Source organism: Dasypus novemcinctus, chromosome X (assembly GCF_030445035.2).
Source record: "Dasypus novemcinctus isolate mDasNov1 chromosome X, mDasNov1.1.hap2, whole genome shotgun sequence".
Taxonomy (NCBI): Eukaryota; Metazoa; Chordata; class Mammalia; order Cingulata; family Dasypodidae; genus Dasypus; species Dasypus novemcinctus.
Window position 1 is genome coordinate 82,468,226 of NC_080704.1, and position 21,553 is coordinate 82,489,778.

The 21,553-nt window shown below is 42.8% G+C and overlaps 1 long non-coding RNA gene across 2 annotated transcripts in view; it reads left to right on the top strand.

Moving 5' to 3' along the window:
• LOC139438028 (uncharacterized) overlaps nucleotides 1-21,553 on the top strand; it is a 225,086-nt gene that overhangs the window by 143,285 nt on the left and 60,248 nt on the right. For both annotated transcript variants that reach the window (XR_011647891.1, XR_011647890.1), the window contains exon 2: nucleotides 2,814-2,944. This is a non-coding gene — a long non-coding RNA (uncharacterized lncRNA). The remainder of the gene's footprint in view (nucleotides 1-2,813; nucleotides 2,945-21,553) is intronic.

The window sequence follows — 21,553 nt, forward strand, 5'->3', positions numbered from 1 at the left end:
GGGTGACTTGGGGGCCGATTTTTCTGAGCTTGCTTTTGGCGGTATGGAGCCAGAGAAGGGGCCCCTTCTGCCAGAGGAGCCCGGTGGGCGTACCCGTGGTAGGCAGGATCAGCGCCAAGATGGCTCGGTTGGGGTCGTGACGCTGCAGTTGGCATTCTCGCAGGACATCATTGACAGCTCGGATGGCCTCCTGCGCAGCCGAGGTAATAGCGATTTTCTTTGTTACGGCCTGCGGAGGGTCTTGGTCAGTTTGCAGGAGGGCGAAGAGGGGTTGTAGTTGAGCAGTGGTGATCGGGAGAGCCGAACGGAGCCAATTGATGTGCCCACAGATTTGCTGTAGCTCTGTCAGAGATAGCTTCTGCGGAATGGCCAGTTGGGGGGCCGCAGGCGTGATGGTGTTGTGGATGTTGAAGCCTAGAAAGGTGAAGGGGAGCTCCATGCGTACCTTATCTGGTTGGACTTGTAGGCCAAGGTCGTTGAGATGGCGCAGTAATGCCGTGACGATGGCTTGGAGGCCTCCGGGGGTTTCATGCGCCACGAGAAGGTCGTCCATGTAATGAACAATGTATGCAAAGTTCTTTAATGGCTGAATTGCCTTATTGACATAAAGCTGGCAGATGGCCGGGCTGTTTCGCATTCCTTGCGGGGCGACGCGCCATTGGTAACACTCAGCTACTTCTTGGTGATTGGTGCACGGGAGCGTGAAGGCGAATTTTGGACGGTCTTTTGGGTGCAGTGGAATGGAGAAGAAACAGTCCTTGATGTCGATGGTGGCGGCGCACCAGTGTCTAGGTATAGCCGTGGGGTGGGGGCACCCCATTTGGGGGGAGCCCATTGGGCAGATGTGCTTGTTGATCTCACGCAGATCATGGAGGAGCCGGTACTTGCCTGACTTCTTCTGAATGATGAAGACGGGTGAGTTGTACGGACTGGTGGATGGCTCAATGTGTCCTGCATCGAGCTGGTCATAGACAAGAGCTCGGAGAACTAACAGTTTCTGGGATGAGATGGGCCACTGCTCCACCCAAATGGGCTCCTCGGTATCCCATTCAAGAGGAGTGGGTGCTGGAGGTGTAATGCGAGCAGTGGCGTATATCATTGGGGGGAGCCGTGGATAGAATGGCTCCGCAGTTCAAGAGGACATTCCAGCCCCAGAGGATATTGTCGATGCCGGGCAGGACAAGGGGGCGGAAGGTGCCTTGGCGGCCTTCCTTGTCCTTCCAAATAAGATCTCAGCTGGTTTGGAATGAGGGAGCTGTTCTGGTGGCTCCAATGACGTGGGGGCCGGGGAGCACACCCCAGTTGTGTGCAGCTGTTTCTGGGAAGCAGGATATTTCTGCCCCGGTGTCAAGGATTCCCTCGAACCATTGGCCTTCAACCTCTAACTCCATTATTGGTTTCTTGGGTCCCAGTGGAACGGTCCACATTACGGCAGGGGGTGGTGGCGTGGGTGAGCGGCCTCTTGCTGGCGGGGCTGAGGCCTGCCCCTCTCGCATTTAAAGGCTGCCGTTGGCTGTTGGCAGTGCGGCAGTCACGGGCCCAATGGTATCCTTTGCCAAAGTGGGGACATGGGGTGGGAGGCGTGCGTGGTCTGGCTCCTCCGGTGTCTCGAGGCTTGTTCGTGGATGGTCATGGTCGGGTGGCATGAGGGCATTCGCGGGCAAAATGTCTAGTTTCTCCGCATTTGAAGCAGTCGGAGGAGAGGGACATGGCCGTGGCTATGGCCTGAGCCAGCGCGGTGGCCTGTGGGTCTATGTGGGAGCAGGCCAGGATCCAGTCGTGTACTCCCCTTTCCTTCATTGGTAGGATGGCTTGTCGGCAGGCATTGGTGGCCCCTTCCAGAATGAGTTCCCGGGCGAGGGCTTGTTGCACACGCTCGCCAGGGACCTTGCGCTTGCAGGCCTCCTAAACCCGGGATACGAAGTCGGCGAAGTCTTTGTCTTTTCATTGGACTAGCTTGGCAAGTGGCTCAGGTCTGGTGGCGGAGCAGCTGCGGAAAGCGCGGAAAGCCAGCTCGCGAAGTTGGAGCCAGAACTCGGGGGGGGACGTTGTGATATTGGGCCGGATTGGCGAATTGGCCCGTGCCTGTGTAAGGATCTGGGGGATGGCAAGCCCCGACACGGGCGTTGTGTGCCACCTGCTTTTCTGCCTCTGATGTAAAGTGAGCACGCCAGTCGATGAATTGGCCGGGGGTTAGAATGGCCCGAGTGAGGGAAACCCAGTCATACGGAACCGCAAGCTGAGTGCTAAGCTCCTCAAGCAAATGTTGGGCGTACGGGCTACTGAGGCCGTCCTCTTTAACAGCCTTGCGGAGGTTTTTTATTTCGTCGGCTGTAAAGGGGTACCAATCCTGCGGACGGTGCCGCGAGGGGGCGGCATTCAGCGGGTATAAGAGCGGCATCTGATGCCTGGGGTCCTCTGCCCGTGGGGGCCAAGTACCCATGGGCCCTCTGGCGGATGAGGGATCCGTGGCGGGGGGTGCCCAGGGGGTGGGGCGAGAACGTGGCTCGTCCCAAGATGGCGGCACCTCACAAGATGGTGGACTGCCCCAGGGGGTAGGCAGCTTGTAAGATGGCGGCCACTCCTCTTCCAGCGGGGGCCAAGATGGTGCTGTGGCCAGAGGGGGTGGGTATAGGGGGAGGGACTTCCCTTTATCCTCCCAAGAAGAAGGCAGAAGTTCGCCATCTTGGGGCGAGGTAGGCACGTTCGGTTTGGGCGGGCAAGAGTCCAGGGCGTTGTTGAGGCGGCTGGACAAGGACTCGGTGTCAGAATCACTGTCTGACTGAGACCCCTCTCCCTTGCTCTTACCGCAGGTGCAGTGGAAAGCGTCCCGATTGACGGGGGTGCCCTGGAGGCATGAGCGAATGGTGATGAGCGTGGGGAGAAGGCTGGGGGGAAAATGCTTGTTCTCATACTCCATAGCCGCCGTGACGCGGTCAATGAGGTTAGTGTACGTGTCCGGGTCCCACAGCTGGCAAGTGGAGAGCCAGGGGTTGAAAGGCAGCAAAAGGTCCCAGTACGTTTGGAGCTGCTTTACTGAGACATTCATATGATTGGTGTCTAAAAGGCCGGCAAGGGCCCTAACCTGAGGCACCTGGTGGGAGGAAAGACGGCCGCCCATGGCGCCGACAGCGGGGCCTAGCGAAGACGGGGGTCCTTACCTTGCGGGCGAGGCGGGTGGGGGTCCGGCCGGGAAGTTGTTGCCCCCACGTTGGGCGCCAAATGTCACAGTGTGGGCTCGCCCGGAGGGCTGCTGCAGGGGCAGTGTGGGCTCGGGCGGAGGGCTGCAACACACGGAGGGGCCTTCCGAGAAGGCGCTCCGGGGCCGGCAAGGTGCGGAGGACGCGCGGTAGGAAGAAGACTACCGAGGAGACCAGGATCTGTGCGCAAGTCTGATTTATTCAGGAAGTACAGCGGTTAATATAGGGTGAAGATGGGGGAGTGGCAGGGGGCGTGGCCAGGGGGCGGCAGACGGCTGATAGGTTCGTGCAGGGGTGCATCTCTGGTTGCGGGCAGAAGACGGGGTAGCCAGGGTTCTCGGCAGCAGCGAGGCGGGGCTGTCATGGCACGGCGGTGGCCCTCGGGGGAGAGGCGGGGTTAGGCCACCGAGAGGGAAGCGGGTGCAGCTGGGCAGAGGGGCGGGCAGTACACCCGAACCCCAAGCGGAGGGCCTTAACTCCCGTTCCCGCCACCCGGGTCCGACTCGCACCGGCGCCTGGAGACGAGCCGACCCTTGCTGTCGCTGCGCTACGGTGCCACCCTACAATCCACTAAGGGTAATCATATGAGGTAATAAATAGGCAAATGTGATTGTATTTTTTTGGTATGCAACTCCACAATTTTTCATTCTTTTTTTTTTTTCAATAAAATTTCATTGAACTATATCATTCTGACAGGAGCATGCGTAAACCATAAATATAGTAAAAATCGTAAGATTAGAAAACACATGCACATAAAAAAAAATACAGACATGGAGCTAAAGTATGTTAAGAAGACACTGGGTGAGCATGAAGAATTTGAAAGGCTGCCATACATCACCCCACCACCAATACCTTGCATTGTTGTGAAACATCTGTTACAAGTATGAAATAACATCATGAAAATATTGCTACTAGCTATAGTCCATATCTTATGTTTGCTGTATTTTTACTCCTTCCCACCCAATTATTAACACCCTGTATTAGTATTATACATTTGTTATACTTCATGAGAGAACATTCTCATATTCTTTTAACTACAGTCCATCTTCCATCACTGGATTCCCTTAGTTATACAGCCCCATGTTTTGTACAATCCATTCAAAGTGGACACTCAGGGGCTCTCATTTTCATCAAAGAATTTTGCTGTCATCACCTCAATTTTAGAACATTTTCATTTCTACAAAAGGAAATATCCCACAATGCTTACACCCCATGATTGCTGTCTCTTAAAATTGATATATCTTATTTGCCATTGCTGTAGAAATATTACAATATCATTAACTATCATCCAGAAGTTACATTAGTTGTAATTTTCCTTTAATCACCATATCTTAGCATTTTGTAACAGAACACTTTAAGATTTATTTTATTTCTCTCTCCCCCCCACCCCCCATTCCTCCTGTTGTCTGCTCTGTGTCCATTCACCATGTGTTCTGTGTCTGCTTTTATTCTCATTAGGTGGCTCCAGGAACTGATCCAGAGACCTTCTGGAGTGGGAGAGAGGCAATTACTCTTTTGCACCACCTCAGCTCCCTTGTTCTGCTATGTATTCTTATTTCCTCTCTGTGTCTCTTGTTGCATCTTGCTGCACCATCTCTCTGCATCATCTGGCACTCCTGCAAAAGGCAGCTTTCCCATACAAGGCAGCATTCCCACACAGGGAAGCATTCCTGTGTTGGGCTGCATTCCTACATGGGTTGGCACTCCAAGTGGGCCAGCTCACTGTGTGGGCCAGCTTGCCCTCACCAGGAGGCCCTGGGCATTGAACCCTGGACCCCCTATATGGTAGATGGGAGTTCAGCTGGTTGAGCCACATCCATTTTGCATAGAACATTCTTAAATTATACTATTTTTATTTTTAAAGATTTATTTTATGTTTATTTCCCCCCTCTCCCTCCCATTGTCCACTCTGTGTGTCCATTTGCTGTGTTCTTCTGTGTCTGCTTGCATTCTTGTCAGTGGCACCAGAAATCTGTATCTCTTTGTTCCATCATCCTGCTGCGTCAGCTCTCCATGTGTGCAATGCCACTTCTGAGTGGGCTGTGCTATCTTCATGTGGGGTGGCTCTCCTTGTGGGGCACACTCCTTGTGCATGGGGCACCCCTACACAGGGGGCACTCATGCATGGCACAGCACTCCTTGTGTGCATCAGCACTGTGCATGGGCCAGCTCACCACATGAGCCAGGAGGCCCTGGGTACTGAACCCTGGACCTCACACATGGTAGGCAGACACTCTATCAGTTTAGCCACATCTACTTCCCTATATTCATACTATTAATCACAATCTTCATCCCCATCAGAATCCCTGTTATAGGTACCCTAGATTGTTCTTTCCTTTCCTTTCCATTTACATTTATACTGACAACTAACCCTTTCAGCCACCATCTCATTTATAAATAAGCAGTGTTTATTATACTCACTATAATGTGTTCTCATCTATGCTATTCTTTGCATACTTTTACAATAAGCCTTATTAAAAATTCTATATACATTGCAACCAACATTCTATTTCCAAGTAAACTACACTGTGGAGTTTAGTTCTGTGGATTTACTCATTGCATATAGTTCATATTGCCATGCTGCATTTGTCCTTCCATGTCTGGCTTATTTTACCCAACATAATATCCTCAAGTTTCATCCATATTATCATATACATCCCAATTTCATTCCTTCTCACAGCTGAGTAGTATTCCATTGTATGTACATATATTTTATTTAGCCATTCATCAGTTGATGAGCATTTCCATACTTTAGGAATTGTGAATAATGAAGCTAATGAATGTTGGCGTGCAAATGTCAGTTTGTGTCCTTGTTTTCAGTTCTGAATATATTGCTTATACCAGGATTGCTGGATCATGATAGTTTTATATTCAGTTTCTTGAGGTACCACCAAACTCAGTTCCACAGAGGCTGTACCATTCTACAGTCCCACCAACAGTGTAGAAGTGTCCTTATTTCTTCACATCCGCTCTAGCAGTTGTAGTTATCTGCTTGTTTTTTTTTTTCATACAGACCATTCTATATAGAGTGAAATGGTATCTCATTATAGTTTTCAGCTGTATTTCCCTAATCATGTATTAGGCAGGCAAAGGGGTGCTGATGTAAAGTACAAGAAATTTGTTGGCTTTTATAAAGGGTATTTACTTGGGGTGGAAGCTTGCAATTATAAGGTCCTAAAGAATCCAATTCAAATTTACTTTCAGACCAAACTCTTTTGTCATGTGTTGAGGCAATATGGCAGGTGATGTCTGTGAGGGTTCTGGCTTCCTTCTTCCTCTTAAGGCTCCCTGGTCCCAGCCTCTCATGTTAGCTGTAGGTTGGCATAAGGTTCATCTGTCTCCCCAGGGCTTGTTTCTTTCCAGCCTTCCCTGCCCTGTTCTCTTCAGAAGGTCAGCTGTAGACTCTCAGGCTCATCTATCTTCCCAGGACTCTGCTGTGTCTAATGAGCTTTCTCTTGTGTGAGAGTCTGTTATATCAACCCACCAAGGGGGATGAAACTCAACCCTGCATTCTGTAATGACATGGTCAAATCAAAGCCCTAATCTTGATATAAAAAATAAAAGTGAAACCTCTGTATGTAGTACAATCAAAGGGGATCATGCCCAGAGGAACAGAACTGTTTACAAGCATAATCAATACATATATTTGGAATTCATAAATAATATCAAACTACCACACTCCACCCTCTGAATTCCAAAACAGAAATTACAATATTAAAAAAAAACTTAAATCAGTAACAATGTTATGTACAAAATTACATCAAAATCAGTTTATAGAATACAGTTTGTTTTGAGGCAAGGTTGCACCTGGCTGTAGACCTCTGAAATTTACAAAACAATTTATCTGCTTCCAATATACAAAGGGAGAGACAAAGGATAAACATTTGCATTATTGTAATGAGAATTTTGGAGGGAAACATGAGTCACTGGTCCCTCTCAGTTCTGAAAACCGGCAGGGCATACTTCATTAGATTTCAAAGATGGAAAGTCGTTCTTAAGATGATGGTTTCTTCTCTCTGGAGCCTAATGAATACACCCTTTCCACATGCTTGCCCAATGTCCATTTTCTTGGCTCCACATTCATCAAGCATCTGGGTGGTGACTGAGCTCCATTTCTCACCTTTCAAGAATGTTGGGGTGATGGCCACACTTAATCTCTGAGGTAGAGTCTCAACCCCCTTCATACAGTGAGGGGGAGGCAATATTCTACCAAATCTCTGGCCTATAGGTCCAACCCTTTCAGAGCAATGAGTTGGCAACTTGACCTTACCTAATCCATGGGAGACCCACTCTTCTCAGACCTATGAGGTACTGACATTACTTTTCCCAACCCTTGGGGAATGTGCTCCACCCTCTTTGTAGCCTAGAGTGGCAAAACTCTCTCTGAACAGCATGTTGGAACATCCACCCCCTTCAAATCCTCTCCATATACATGGGTGGAATCCTTCTTTTGAAGCAAGATGTTTCAATTCCAGACCTCAGTTTCCAAGGTTTTCCTCTTAAAGCCATCTTCCCTTCTCTCCCCTGCATGTCCCTTTTAGTCCAGGCTGATAGTAGTTTTGTTCATACAGCTCTCTCAAAAAGTTTGTTGGTTTACTATATGGAAAACAGGGGTCCAAGCCATCAGACAGTAAGACTTTCCACAAGTCTTTCCTAGATAACTGCATTTTCAGTCCTGATTTATAAGTTCCACATTTAGTTAAGCCCTCAAATAGGACACTATCATCTGGAGGCTTGATTCTCAGAGGTTTGGAATTTCTAGAATTAGTTTCTGGTTTCTTTGTACCTAACCATTCAGTTCTCATCTTATCTTTCTCATCTAGCTTTTAGGTATAAGCTACCAGGAGAATCCAAGCTGCATTCTCCAAGTTTAGTTTGGAAAGTTCTTCAGCTAAATGCCCAGGTTCACCATTTTCAAATTCTCCCTTCCATATAACATCAGGAGTCAATATTGCTAAGTTCTCTGCAACTTTAAAACACAGATCACCTTTCCCCCAGTTTCCAATAATAGTTTCATCATTTACTTCTAAGGCTTTATCAAAAGTGTCTTTAGTGACCACATTCCTATCAACAGTCTCTTCAAGGAATCTAGGCCTTTTCCGTCAAGCATCTCACAATGTCTCCAAAATATACCCTTTACCCATTTATAAAACCATTCCAGCATTCTGGTAATTGCAAAAACACCACCCCACTCTCCTGGTACAAATACTGTATTAGCTAAAGGGGCGTTGATTTATTGGATTTTATAAAGGGTATTTATTTGTGGTGGAAGCTTACAGTTACAAGGCCCTAAAGCATGCCACTCAAAGTTACTTCCTCATCAAACTGTCACCATGTATTGAAGCAAGATAGTGGGCAATGTCTGTGAGGGTTAAGCCTTCCTTCATCCTTTTAAGGCTCTGAGGTCCCAGCTTCTTCTGATCTCAGCTATAGGCTGGTATAAGGCTCATCTATCTCCCCATGGTTTCTTTCTAGCCTCAGCTGCTCTGGTCTCTTCACAAGATCAGCTGTAGACTATCAGGCCCATCTCTCTTCCCAGGACCTCTGCCATGTCTAATGAGCTGTCTCTCTTCCTCTGTGTTCAACTCTTTGCATCTACTTCCATGTGAGAGTCTGTTTTATCAGCCCACCAAGGGGGTGGGGACTCAACCCTACATAATGTAATGACATGGTTGAATCAGAGCCCTAATCATGATTTAATAAAGTAAAAGTGAAACCTCTAAATTTAATACAATCATGCAGGTATCATGCCCAGAGGAACAGGCCAGTTTACAAACATATTCAGTATATCATTTTGGAATTCATAATCTCAAACTGCCATAGCTAGTAATGTTGAAAATTTTTTCATGTGCTTTTTGGCCACTTGTACATCTTGTGAAGAAATTTCTGTTTAAGTCTTTTGCCCAGTTTCTAATTGTGCTGCTTTTCTTTTTATTTATGAGTTGTATGACCTCATATAGTTATCTAAAAACATGGATATAAACCCCTTTTCAGATATGCGGTTCTTGTTTCATTCTCATAGGTTCTAAAATGCAAATGGATACAAAGTTATGCTAATTGTATTTTTAATACACTATATAAATACATATTTTTACAAGCAGAAAGCTGTGATGATGGAGTTCTATGGAAATGATGTGTGTCCCATTAAACATGATTGTTATACACTTAATATATGAAGTATAAACACCAATTTGACAAAGCTAGTATGTGAAAAATATATACAGAAGTAATAGGAATGGATTCAAAATGTTACCCTAAAAAACCTAAGAAGTATGAAAGTAGTCATTCTCTCCACGGAAGAGGACTGAAGGAAGGAACAGGTGAACTCTAAGGAGGTTGGGAACTTTTGTTGAGAGTAAAATTGTGGGAGTGTGCTTTTGGCATCTATGGCAGGGGTTGGTCACTGGTGCAGTGTGTTGATGTGTTGATATGTGGGGAATGATGTGCCTGGTGCACACTTCTGTGGAATATGATTGTGTTAATGTTGCCCTAGTGTGTTTTAATATGTAAAAATAAAACTGATTTGTTTAAAAAAAGGAATATCATGATATATGGGAAAATGACAACTAATGTAACTTATGGATGATAATTATCATTAATAGTGTAATATTTTGCAGTAATGACAAAGTTCGTGTATCAATTCAAAGGGACAAGAATGGGGGAAAAGGGGATATGGGACTTTGCATTTGGGGGTAAGCAAAACATTCTAAAATTGACTTGTTTGATGACAGCACAATTCTGTGATGAACTAAGAGCCACTGAGTGTACACTTTGAATGGGTTTTACAAAGCATGGGCCTTTATAACACAGTGAATCCTGTGGTAGAAAAAAATTGGTCAACAGAATAATTATGAGAATATTCTCATGAACTATAATGAATATATATATTACTAATACAGGGTGTTAATAATTGAGTTCGTTGTGTGGAAGAGACACCAAATGTAAATGGGCTATAGTTAGTGGTAATATTTTTCCATCAACACAAGATAACATCCATAATAGCAACTAATCTACTTTGTTATATGGCTACACACACACATCATTCATTCTCCAATCCTGGGGGCCTGGCCCTGAGTCTGCTCCAACAGCCCCAGGCTAAGAGGTGACCAGATACCATATGGCAGATGGAAGGAATTATCTTGTCTGCATCTGGAAACACTCCCTGATTTTGCAGATGGGACCTGTCCATCATCATTGTTTCATTGGTTGTCCAAGGCTAAGCCCAAAGAACTGGATAGTAGGAGTAGTCTGATCTTCCACTAGTTTTCCAAAGATTTAAGTCTCTGTGAAATATGCTTAACAGATATATTGAAAATTATAAATTCAAATAAAAGGAGTAATAGAATATTGATAAGGGGACTTATAAATGAGTATAGGTATGTTATGTGGGGGAAATAGACTATCATATATTCCCAGATATGGCCTGCCAAAAGGGTGTTGATTTTGTATTGCTGTGTGTCTTGCTTCTGTTGTCCAGATGTCTCCAGTTTAGGCTTTGTTTATTGTGGTAGTTAATGAAATCTGCCTGAGACCTGTTTAAGACATTAACCTCCCTAGACTACCTGTTTCAGCCACAATCACAGTTATAAATTACCAGTGTTAATTTTACTCACTATAATGTGTTACCATGAACTCTATCCATTTCCACACACTTAAAATCAACCTTATGAGGAGTAGAACAAAATTTTATAGATTTTAGATAGAGCCTGGATTATTTGTTAGGGTGACAGTTTGCACTTTACTGGCTGAAAATTGTATAAGAATAACCTCCAGAATAACCTCTTGACTCTGAACTCTCTTAGCCATTAAAATTTTATTTTGTTCTATTTCTTTCACCTCTTGTGTTCTAATCCCCCTTTGTCAGGGATTCTCCTCCCTGGTAGTTAGTTGTCAAGTCCCATGTTGCCAGGAAATTCTATAAGTCATGGCTCATGTTGCCAGGGAAAGCTTTATCCCTGGAAGTACTATCATGTCTCATGTAGGGGTGGAAGGTATTGAACTTATTTGTCGAGTTTGGCTTAAAGATGCAGGCCACTTTTTAGTAACAAAAAGAGTCTCTCAGGAGGTGACTCTTAGGCATTAATTACAGTTAGGCTAAGCTTTGTGATGAGTGAAGTCAATCATGAGTGCAAGCTGCAAGACTGAAATCTCAGCTTACTAGCATGTTTCCTTTTATTATGCATGGCTCATATATTTCAGAGTTTATTTCCACAGGTTTACCTTGCAGAGTTCTACACAGTCAGTATATTGGGAGCCCCTATTGCTTGAGAGAATACTAGGAGTTCCCCAGGTGAAATAGTTTACTATTTTCATGCTTTCCCTCCAGTCCTTTAAAGGACTTTGCAAATTCTTTTTTATCTTATGTCCCAAACACTTTGAAATGCTTCAGGGCATTACAACAATTCTGTACAGAACATCACACTCTCATTTCCTTTTTAGAATCTGTGTTAGTTAGGCTGTTCAAATAAACTGACCAGACAGGTTAAATTAGATAGTGCTCCACAGACATGTAAGAAATTTTCTTGACAAAATAAATTCCTCCTCTTTAGTCTCCATACATTTAAAATACTGATAATATTTTGTGGGGTTATTTCTTGTTTTGTTTTACTTTTTTTTCCAATTCATCTTAGTCTGTACATTTAATTAATTCTTTCTTTGGCTTATTAATTTGGGTGCTCTTTTAGAATTAATTGTACTTCTTCAGTACCTTAGAGGTGGCAAACTTTAGCTCTGTGTTCCAGATGTCATACAGAGACTGAAAGGTCTAGGGAGCTATTAGGTACACAAAGAGTGAAGCATCTCAGGATTTAGAAATAACAATTAGAGATCAGAGCCCAGGAATAAATATGATTGCTGCAAGAGCTTACAATCTAAGTCCTGATTGCCTTATGAGTATTTTTAATAAAGCTGTTTCTAGAGATCATTTAACTATAGACCATAGAAATTTTGTTTGATTTTTTTTAATGTGATATTTTTAATTACTTAATTTTTTTATGAACCATGGTCTAGAGTTTACATTATGGTTTATACTTTGCACCACACAATTTTATAGGTTTTGTCAAAATGTATAATGCCCTGTATTCATCATTGCAATATCATGCAGAACAATTCCAGTGTCCAAAAAAATGCCCCATGTTACACCTATTCTTCCCTCTCCCTCCCTGTCTGGTGACCAGTATAACTAGGAAGGAAATGTGTTTTTCTTTTTTCATACATGTAATATTCTTCTAAGAATAACTAAAACTACAAGCAACAATATCATCATGTAGATCATTATTAGGATAGAATATGGATAGTGAGAACATGAAGTCTTTAAGAATTTTAGACAATCTCTAAATATATAAATAACATATAAATAACATTTTACTTATACAGCTATAGCCAACAGAATATTAGAAAATTCTTTCAATTTTACAATACCCCAAGTACTTCACATTTAATTCATCACATATTAAATGAAACTAGCTATTTTTTAGGTTCTTGAAAGTATTTTTGATGTGGGCTATGGGTGGGAGGCTTTTTGTCTCTTAAGAGATAACCTAAGCTGTCTGTGACTTGTGGGTGTGGGATGGTAAGAGGTTGCAGTCCTGCCCTTGGTGACCATGGCAATGACTCCAGTCCCAGGAAACAGTTTATCAATGCAAACTCTATAAACTTTAAATATTCAGGGAAAATGCAAACCAAATGTGCTAAAAGCTTATCTAGGATGTGGAAGAGATATGCTATTTCAAGCCAATTGAGAACTGAAACAAAAGGATCATTTGGCCTTTCCTCTCTGTGTACAAGGAACACAAAAATCTTGTTCAGGACTCGGGTTTGAAACAGAAAGCTCCTGAGTCTGGCCGGCCATCAATAAATCATTTTTCCTTCTCAAAATCATTCCTGAGTCCTGGCCTTTCTATACGCAAATAATTGAACCTCTCTCAAATTCTACAACATTTTATTTCAGATTGGAAGGTGAACTTCCACACTGTTCACTGTAAGGTACACAGTATTCATGAATCAACTTCAGTAGTACAGAAAAACTATTTTCCCAATAGTTTTAAATTTGCAATGGGAAATATATTTTTCCAATTCAAACATTTTGAAAATGTTAATTTCAGGGATGACCTGAGTTTTGTTCTCACTTTAACATTGCTTCCTCTATAAAAAGTCAGAATAAGTGTCTATTAGTAATCTGATTGGTCTTCAATATTTCATAAATGTATATATTTTCTTTGCAACAGTTTGAAATTAAAGATATCCTTAAGGTTTTTGTTAGAATTTAAAAAGTTGTCAGGTTTGAACATTATGTTTAAATAAGCCTCTTTTAAAAAGTGACAAATAAAATAGTAAAATACTAAGGAAAAGACTTAACTTCCAAAATAATAATGGCTCTTATATTTAACCATTAAGGATATGGTAAGTTCGACATGAAGTACAAGAAGTTATTCTGATAAGCACAAACTTCTTGTCCTTTATATAATTTATCTCAAAAAGTGTTTTATATCCTTCCACTCAGAGCAGTCCAATATTTTAAGTTAATTGTGTTACTTTAACAGAGAGAAAAATCAAACATTAGTTTTGCATCAGTACACCCTTTGACAAACAAATTAATCAAATCCTAGTTAGTATCAATTACAAAAGATTAAGGTGGCATCTGACAGATTTCTCTGCTGTAAAGTTACTTTTTCTTATCAATATCAACTCATACATTTCTAATTAATAATGGTTTTCAAGAATCAGTCATTTACATTGAAATCTCTCAGTTTAGAAAATGCTTCTACAAACTTCCTATAACCTTTAACTTCCTGTAACCTTTTATAATCATTTAGACTATTTACTTCACCTTAAGACAGAATTTCACCTTTAAATAAGGTTAAGAGTGGAAGGGAAAATGGACGTTAAATGTGTGGAACCAAAGTAAATGGGGGGTAAGAGAGGAGTTTCTTGAGAGTACACAAGGATGGATATAAAACATGTAATATTACACCATAACATATAGGAGATGACAGACTGATAATGTAAACCATAATGTAAAACATAGGATAACTAAAAATGTAAAGAACTGTGTATCCTAAAGTATGCACCATAATGTAAATACAGATGTCACCTTGTTAGAAAGCTAATGTCTCAGACTCTGTACATCACTTTAAGTAAATATGATATGAATAGGGCGTAAGAGTATCACTGTGGAAGGGAAAAGGTTTTCTGGTGGATGTGTGGGAGTGCTGTATATTATATATATACATTGCTGTGGTCTAGGACTCCTGTGAAGAAAAGCTGAATAATTAGGGGGGGGGGGGGAAAAAAAAAAAAAAAAAAAAAAAAAAAGGATGTGGAATTTTTTCAAGTCAACATTCTTTATCTAAGTTCTTTATCTAACTTTATCCAAGTTCTTTATCTATCCTTTAAACTCATCGCTATATGCCATTCCCTAGTAAGGGACCATGACATTATATTGGGCTTCAAATTTCGGGGAGTTCTGGATCACAGAGTGTTTCAACAATGGCAATGGAGGGATACTGGTATGGGATACCAATGACAGATGATATATGACTGACAGGGAGCTGTACAGAACATATGTCCAGGGTGCATGGTAATGTTTGGATATACTCATAGTGGCAACAATTAAAAACCACAGTAGGGGGGGTACTGGGTTCCCGGCCAGTGGTGCTCTGTCGTGGTCCCTAGGGGAGCAGCGACAGTCTCCCAGGTACAGTGGTGGGGACCGGGAGGGAGTGAGGGTTCAACAGTGAGCCCCTGATACTAATGACTATGCTTGTGAGCTGATAAACCCAAAATAATAACAAGGCCTAGAGCAACTTTGTGCCTGGGAATTTCCTTCTGTCAGCCTTCATGTTACTCAAATGTGGCCAGTCTCGAAGCCAAACTCAGCATGTAAATGCAATGCCTTCCCCCCAGCGTGGGACATGACACCCGGGGATGAGCCTCCCTGGCAACGAGGGACCACTATCAACTACCAACTGATGATGCAACTGGAAAATGACCTTATACGGAAGGTTCAATGCGGATCAGCAGAATATCCATGTCTACATAAAATACCATGACTTTAAAATGCTGTTTGACCTAAAGTAAGGGGGAAATGGAAAGGAGAAATGAGTTTATATGGCTACGAGTTTCTAAAAAAGAGTCTGGAGGCTGGCAGAAGGTTTGCCCTCATGCACAACTGAGCAGAGTCAGAGAGACAGATAAAGCAGATACAACCCCCAGATATTGGTTCCTTTGAGGGCTAAAGAGACCCATGGGAGTTATGGTCATGGCTGATGGGGTTAACTACCAGGGCAGATGGCCCCTCTTTGGAAATGGTGTTTATGTGTGATGAATCTGGACTCAGATGGGATCTCCCTTCATAAGACTTTCATGCTAATGTGCTGGAGGTGCAGTTAATGTTGGGGTTTAAGATATATTTAGGGGATTTGAATCTCTGGACTGACAATGTGATAGCCAGATCCTGAGCCTCAACAGACTCCAGCACCTACAATCTGATTTATTGGACTTACCACACTCAGCTAAGATGGAGGTGAAGAAGGACAACCACCACACCATGGAGCCTAGAGTGATTACAACTGAAAATGGGAGGATTGCATCCAGCATCCAGGTGGAATCTGAGCCTCCTCTTGACATAAAGGTGCAATGGACACAACCAATCCAGTGTCCACATAGAAGAGGTGGCATTGGATTGGGAAAAGTGGACATAATGGACAAAGGGTATGGGGAAAGGCAGGAAGAGATGAGAGGTGGAGGCATCTTCGGGACATGGAGCTGCCCTGGATGGTGCTTCAGAGGTAATCACCGGACATTGTAAATCCTCACAGGGCCTACATGATGGAATAGAGGAGAGTATGGGCCATGATGTGAACCAATGTATATGAGGTGCAGAGGTGCCCAAAGATGTACTTACCAAATCCAATGGATGTGTCATGATGATGGGAACGAGTGTTGTTGGGGGGGGGGAGAGGGGGGGTGGGGGGGTGGGGTTGAATGGGACCTCACATATATATTTTTAATGTAATATTATTACAAAGTCAATAAAAAATAAAAAAATTAAAAAAATTAAAAAAAAAAATAAAATAAATAAGGTTAAGAAATTATAGAGCTCAGGTGGTGGGAAAGAGCTGTAGCAGCCAGCAGCCTGGCTTCCAGAAGGATCTCAGGTGTGCTGTGTCCTGCAGCACTTCAAAGATGCTCAAGAGAAGTTCAACTCTGCTGAAATGTCAGGGAAAGAGGAGCCCAAGAGGAGGTTGGCAAGGCTATCCTCTAAAGTCCTAAACCGGCTCTTGTGAAAGTGGAAGCAAAGTCAAAAAAGGCAGCAGGAAAGAATAAACCCTTAGACAAAAAAGTGCAACCAAAAGGAAAAAGGGGAGCAAAGGGAAAACAAGCTGAAGGGGCTAACCAAGAAACTAAAGAAGATTTACCTGCAGAAGATGGCGAAACTTAAAATGAGGAGAGTCCAGCCTCTGATGAAGCAGGAGAGAAAGAAGCAAAGTCTGGTTAATATTGCATACCATGTCTTATCAGTGATCCCTGTTTCTCCCTTCTTGTACAATCCAGAGGAATATTTTCATTAGCTGTTTTGTAAATGCAAGTTCTTTAATAGATCTAGAAGAAACATTTTTAAGAAGGCAATTAGAATCCCATGTCATCCCATTTTTTTAAAGTGTAAATGTTTTTTTCCAGAGGGGAAATCATTTCCTGGTTGTTTATATTTGGTACAACCAGAAAATAGTGGGATATCAAATTATGGGAAGCTTTGACTGTCTTGGGTGTCAACATTCCACTGGGGGCTGGCAGTTTTTATACTCTATAATGCAACATATACTAAATGGTGATTTGGAATCACAATCATGCATTTAATACATGTTGAACATTTTAAATTACTCCTATTCCCATGTTTTTTAGTAGACACATTTCTTAAAACCATTCCCTGATCTTGGCTTTCCCTATCAGAACTCTGTAACATCCTTGGTCATAGTTGTCCAGTTTTCTAATAACTTTGTTATGTGCTGTAAGAGATTGGAAATGTGAGTATGTAATGTGTATGGTATTGTGAATTTTTGAGACTTAAAGATGTAACAGTTTATCAACATTTGAAGATATTGATACTTGATATCCTCTTAAGAAAAATTTACCTCCAAATTTTAGGCTGGAAAGTCACTGGAATAATTTTAGAAAAACTACATGTCTTTTTGTGGGCGTTCCCCTGTGGCCGTTAGCTAAACGGCTGGTCTGGCCATCAGCTAGATGGCTTTCCCCTTGGTGAGGTGAACTTCTCGAATGGGTTGTGAGTGAGGATGGGGCACCGGTATCACACAGCCAGGTTAAACACACAGTAACCACCCTGGAGACGCAGGCTCGTGGCGCAGGTCTAGTTTATTGGGGAAGTGGTACAGCTTATATAGGCAGGGGTGGGGGCTTGAGGTGACGTGCCAATTATGGATAGGCTAGGGGGGCTGGGGTAATTTAAAGCAGCTATTGATTGGATGAGGCAGGTTTGAAGTTGGCACGCGCAGGCTTCTCTGGCGGGAAACTGGCTAGGAAGGAGGTGCCATTTGTGATAGCCATTGTGTATGCTTAGCGGCCATTTTGGCTACATGTTGTTTGCCAGCAAGCTCACCAACATCTTTTTAGGTTTTTGGTGCATACATTAAGAATTGTGTACAGGGAAGTGGATGTGGATTAAGTGATAAGGCCACTGCCTACCATATGGGAGGACCCAGGTGTGATCCCTGGGACCTCCTGGTGAAAAAGAAGAGAAATGAGCCTTTATGGTTAGCCAGTGCCCCTGCAGTGAGCTGAGTGCCCACAAAAGTGCCTGCATTATGAGCCAAGTGCCTATGTGAGTGCCTGCATGGTGACCTAGTGCCCATGTGGTGAGCCAGTGCCCATGCAAGTGAGTTACACAGCAAGATGATGACACAATAACAGAAAGATGAAGGAGAGTGTCAAAGTGAAGCACAGCAAAGACCAAGAACTGAGGAAGAGCAATTGAGAGGGAACCTCTCTCCACATCAAAGGTCCCCAGGATCAAATCCCTGTGAATCCTAGAGGAGAAAGATGAGAAGAGAAGACAAAAAGGAGAAATAGATACAGAAGATCACTTAGTGAATGGACACAGGCAGAAAAAAAAGGAATTGTGTGCATATTGTTCATAATGGCTGTGCTGATCTTCAAAACAACCAATAAAATCTCAGATATGAAAGAAAAAGAAAAATTATAGTCAGCAACTAACAAAATTTACTTCCACGAATCCTCTACAACTTTCCTTATCAATTTAAGTCTTCTGCATATTCCCACTCTCATTCTATAAAAACCAGCCATTTTGTTTTAGGACAAAAACACACTCCCTTAGATAAAGAAGAATAGGGGGGAAGCGGACTTGGCCCAATGGATAGGGTGTCCGCCTACCACATGGGAGGTCTGTGGTTCAAACCCCAGGCCTCCTTGATCTGTGTGGAGCTGGCCCATGCACAGTGCTGATGTGCACAAGGAGTGCCTTGCCACATAGGGGTGGGGTCCCCCACGTAGGGGAGCCCCACCCACAAGGAGAGCACCTGGTAAGGAGAGCCGCCCAGCATGAACTGCACACACGGAGAGCTGACACAACAAGATGATGCAACAAAAAGAAACACAGATTCTCGGTGTTGCTGATAAGGATGGAAGTGGTCACAGAAGAACACACAGTGAATGGACTCAGAGCAGATAACTGGAGGTGGGGGGTGAGGGGAGAGAAATAAAATAAAAAATAAATCTTAAAGAAAAAGAAGAATAGGTATAATTTGGGGGCATTTTTTGGACATTGGAGTTGTCCTGCATGACATTACATGCCATTGTATAATTTGTCATAGCCTACAAAATTGTGCAGGACAGAGTGTTAACTATAATGTAAACTGTAGTCCATGGTAAGTAGGAATGTTTCAATATGTGTTCCTCAGTTGTAACAAATGTACCATAGTAATGACGGATGTTGTTAATGTAGAAAAGTGGGAGAGGGAGTGAGTGGGGCATATGGGAAACCCTTATATTTTTTATGTAACATTTATGTAATCTAAAGCGTCTTTAAAAATAAAAAATAATAAAAAAACACACTCCCTTAAACAATCTTACCAGTATTAAATAAAACACTCCCACCAGCCTTCTACAACTTTTCATAACATTCTTAAATTATGAACAACCTTAAAAGCATACTACAAGTCTCTGGAGAACACATTATAGTTGTTTCATTTCTTTCGATCATAATTTAGGAAAAGCTATTCTTACCTTTCAAGAACTTTTTCTTTACTTACTGAAATTTGGGGATAGGATTATTAATTACTCTCATCCTAACATTGCTAAAAACTTTAAATTGGGGATTTACAAGAAAAACTATGTTTATCCTGTAACATGCCCTCTGAACCTATCATTTTTTTTCTCTTGTTTAAACATTTTATTGATGTTTATCATTCATACATGAACATCTGTAAACAATAAGTGTATAGTAAAACTTGTGAACTTACTACACAAACATTCATATCATCATACACAACTCCCATACTTTACTACACCACTAACACCTTGCATTGTTGTGAAACAGTTGTTATGAACTATGAAAGAACATTGTTAAAACATTACTACTAATTATAGCCAATATCTTACATTTGATGTATTTTCCACCCACCCACCCAGTTATTGACACCATGTATTAGTATTATATACTTCTTACAGTTCGTGAGTGAATGTTCTCATATTTGGTTAACCACAGTCCATCTTCCACCACAAGATCCATTGTGTTATACAGTCCCTTGCTTTGAACAATCCATTAAGAATAACCTTATTATGGTTGGTCTAGGAACCAAATGACCCCAAGACCTCTAATGCTCTGGGGACAACAGAGACAAAGCTCCCAATCCTGAGAATGTAGGAACAGAGAGTGGGTCTCCCTGATTTCCAGGATGCTGGCTCAGTGAGCAATTTGTTCAGTCAAATCTAGTGGTGGGATGTCCCCAGACTGACTAATGCATTTTATCCTCTCCTAGGATAATAGGCAGCTCTTAAATTGGGATAACCTGCCTACAGATAAAGAGGCCAATTTTTCCTGCCAAACCACATGGCTACAGTATGACCAAGAGTTTTGTATGGGACCCTGAATTCCAGTTGAATCTATATAGGAAGGAAGGAGAAAACAAATGGCTCTGAGGGCCAGAGACAACATGGTCATGTTTCCTTTAAGCAGGGTTTTTTAGCAAGGGGTCCATGGAACAAAAAGGTTAATAAGCCCTGCCTTAAAAGGATGAGGAAATGCACTCTATTTACTAAACCTCTCCCCTGTAGACTAAGGAACCTCCTCATGTGCCATCAGTTATGATTAAAAGATTCCTGGCTTTCCTAGATCTCTGTCTCTTTGTAACACTCCAATCCATCCAGTGAAAAAGGTTTGCAGGATTTTATCCCTTATGGGAGGTAATGAATGGGATACAGCCCATTTCATGTCTCTTCAGGGGCAGGGCTACTCTGGACCCATTAGCTACATACTTAGCTGCTGCCCAGGAATTTTCCTGGAGGACATAAGTTGGACGGTCTTGCATGAAGTTCCTGACATGGACAAACACTGGGAGCTTTGTGTCTAGGTGATTGTAAAGTCAAGTCTTTCCCTAAGTTAAGCTAAGTGTGTACAATTCTCTTTTCTGTTCTAATCTGTGCTTGCTTTACCTTTGTTGCTCTGCTCATGACTAGGAATTCATAAATCAGACTTGGAATTTGCCTGTTACAAATTGTGTAACAATTAAAAGTAACCTAAAAATGAGTCTTAACTCCTGATTGTGATGGAGTTGGACTCAGATGTGATCTCTCTACACATGCCTCTTCTGTCACTTTTATTGAACCTGTGATTGGTGCTAAGGTTTGTGTATGTTCAGGAGACTTGACTCTCTGGACTGTCCATGGCCAGCTGGGCCCTGAGCCTCAGCAGACTTGCAACACCTACTCTTCAGGTCATTGGACATACCCAGGACAGCTGACAGGGAGGTGAGAATGGTCAACCACCACACCAGGGAACAAAGAGTGTCTACAACTGCAAGCAGGAGAATCACATCCATTCAGCCATGTGGGATCTAAGCCCCCTCTTAATTTACAGGTGGAGTGAACATTGCCATTCCATGGGCAACAAGATGGAGGAATATTATATGGATTGGAGTAAACTTGCTGGTATTCTACTATAGAACTGCTGTGACTCTAGCAATGGAAGAAATTGTATTATTGATGTAGAGACGGTGGCCTTGGGAGTTGCTGAGGGCAGGGAGAGGGAGGAAGAGGTGTGATATGGGACATTTTCTGGACTTGGGGTAATCCTGAATGATATTGCAGGGTCAGATGCA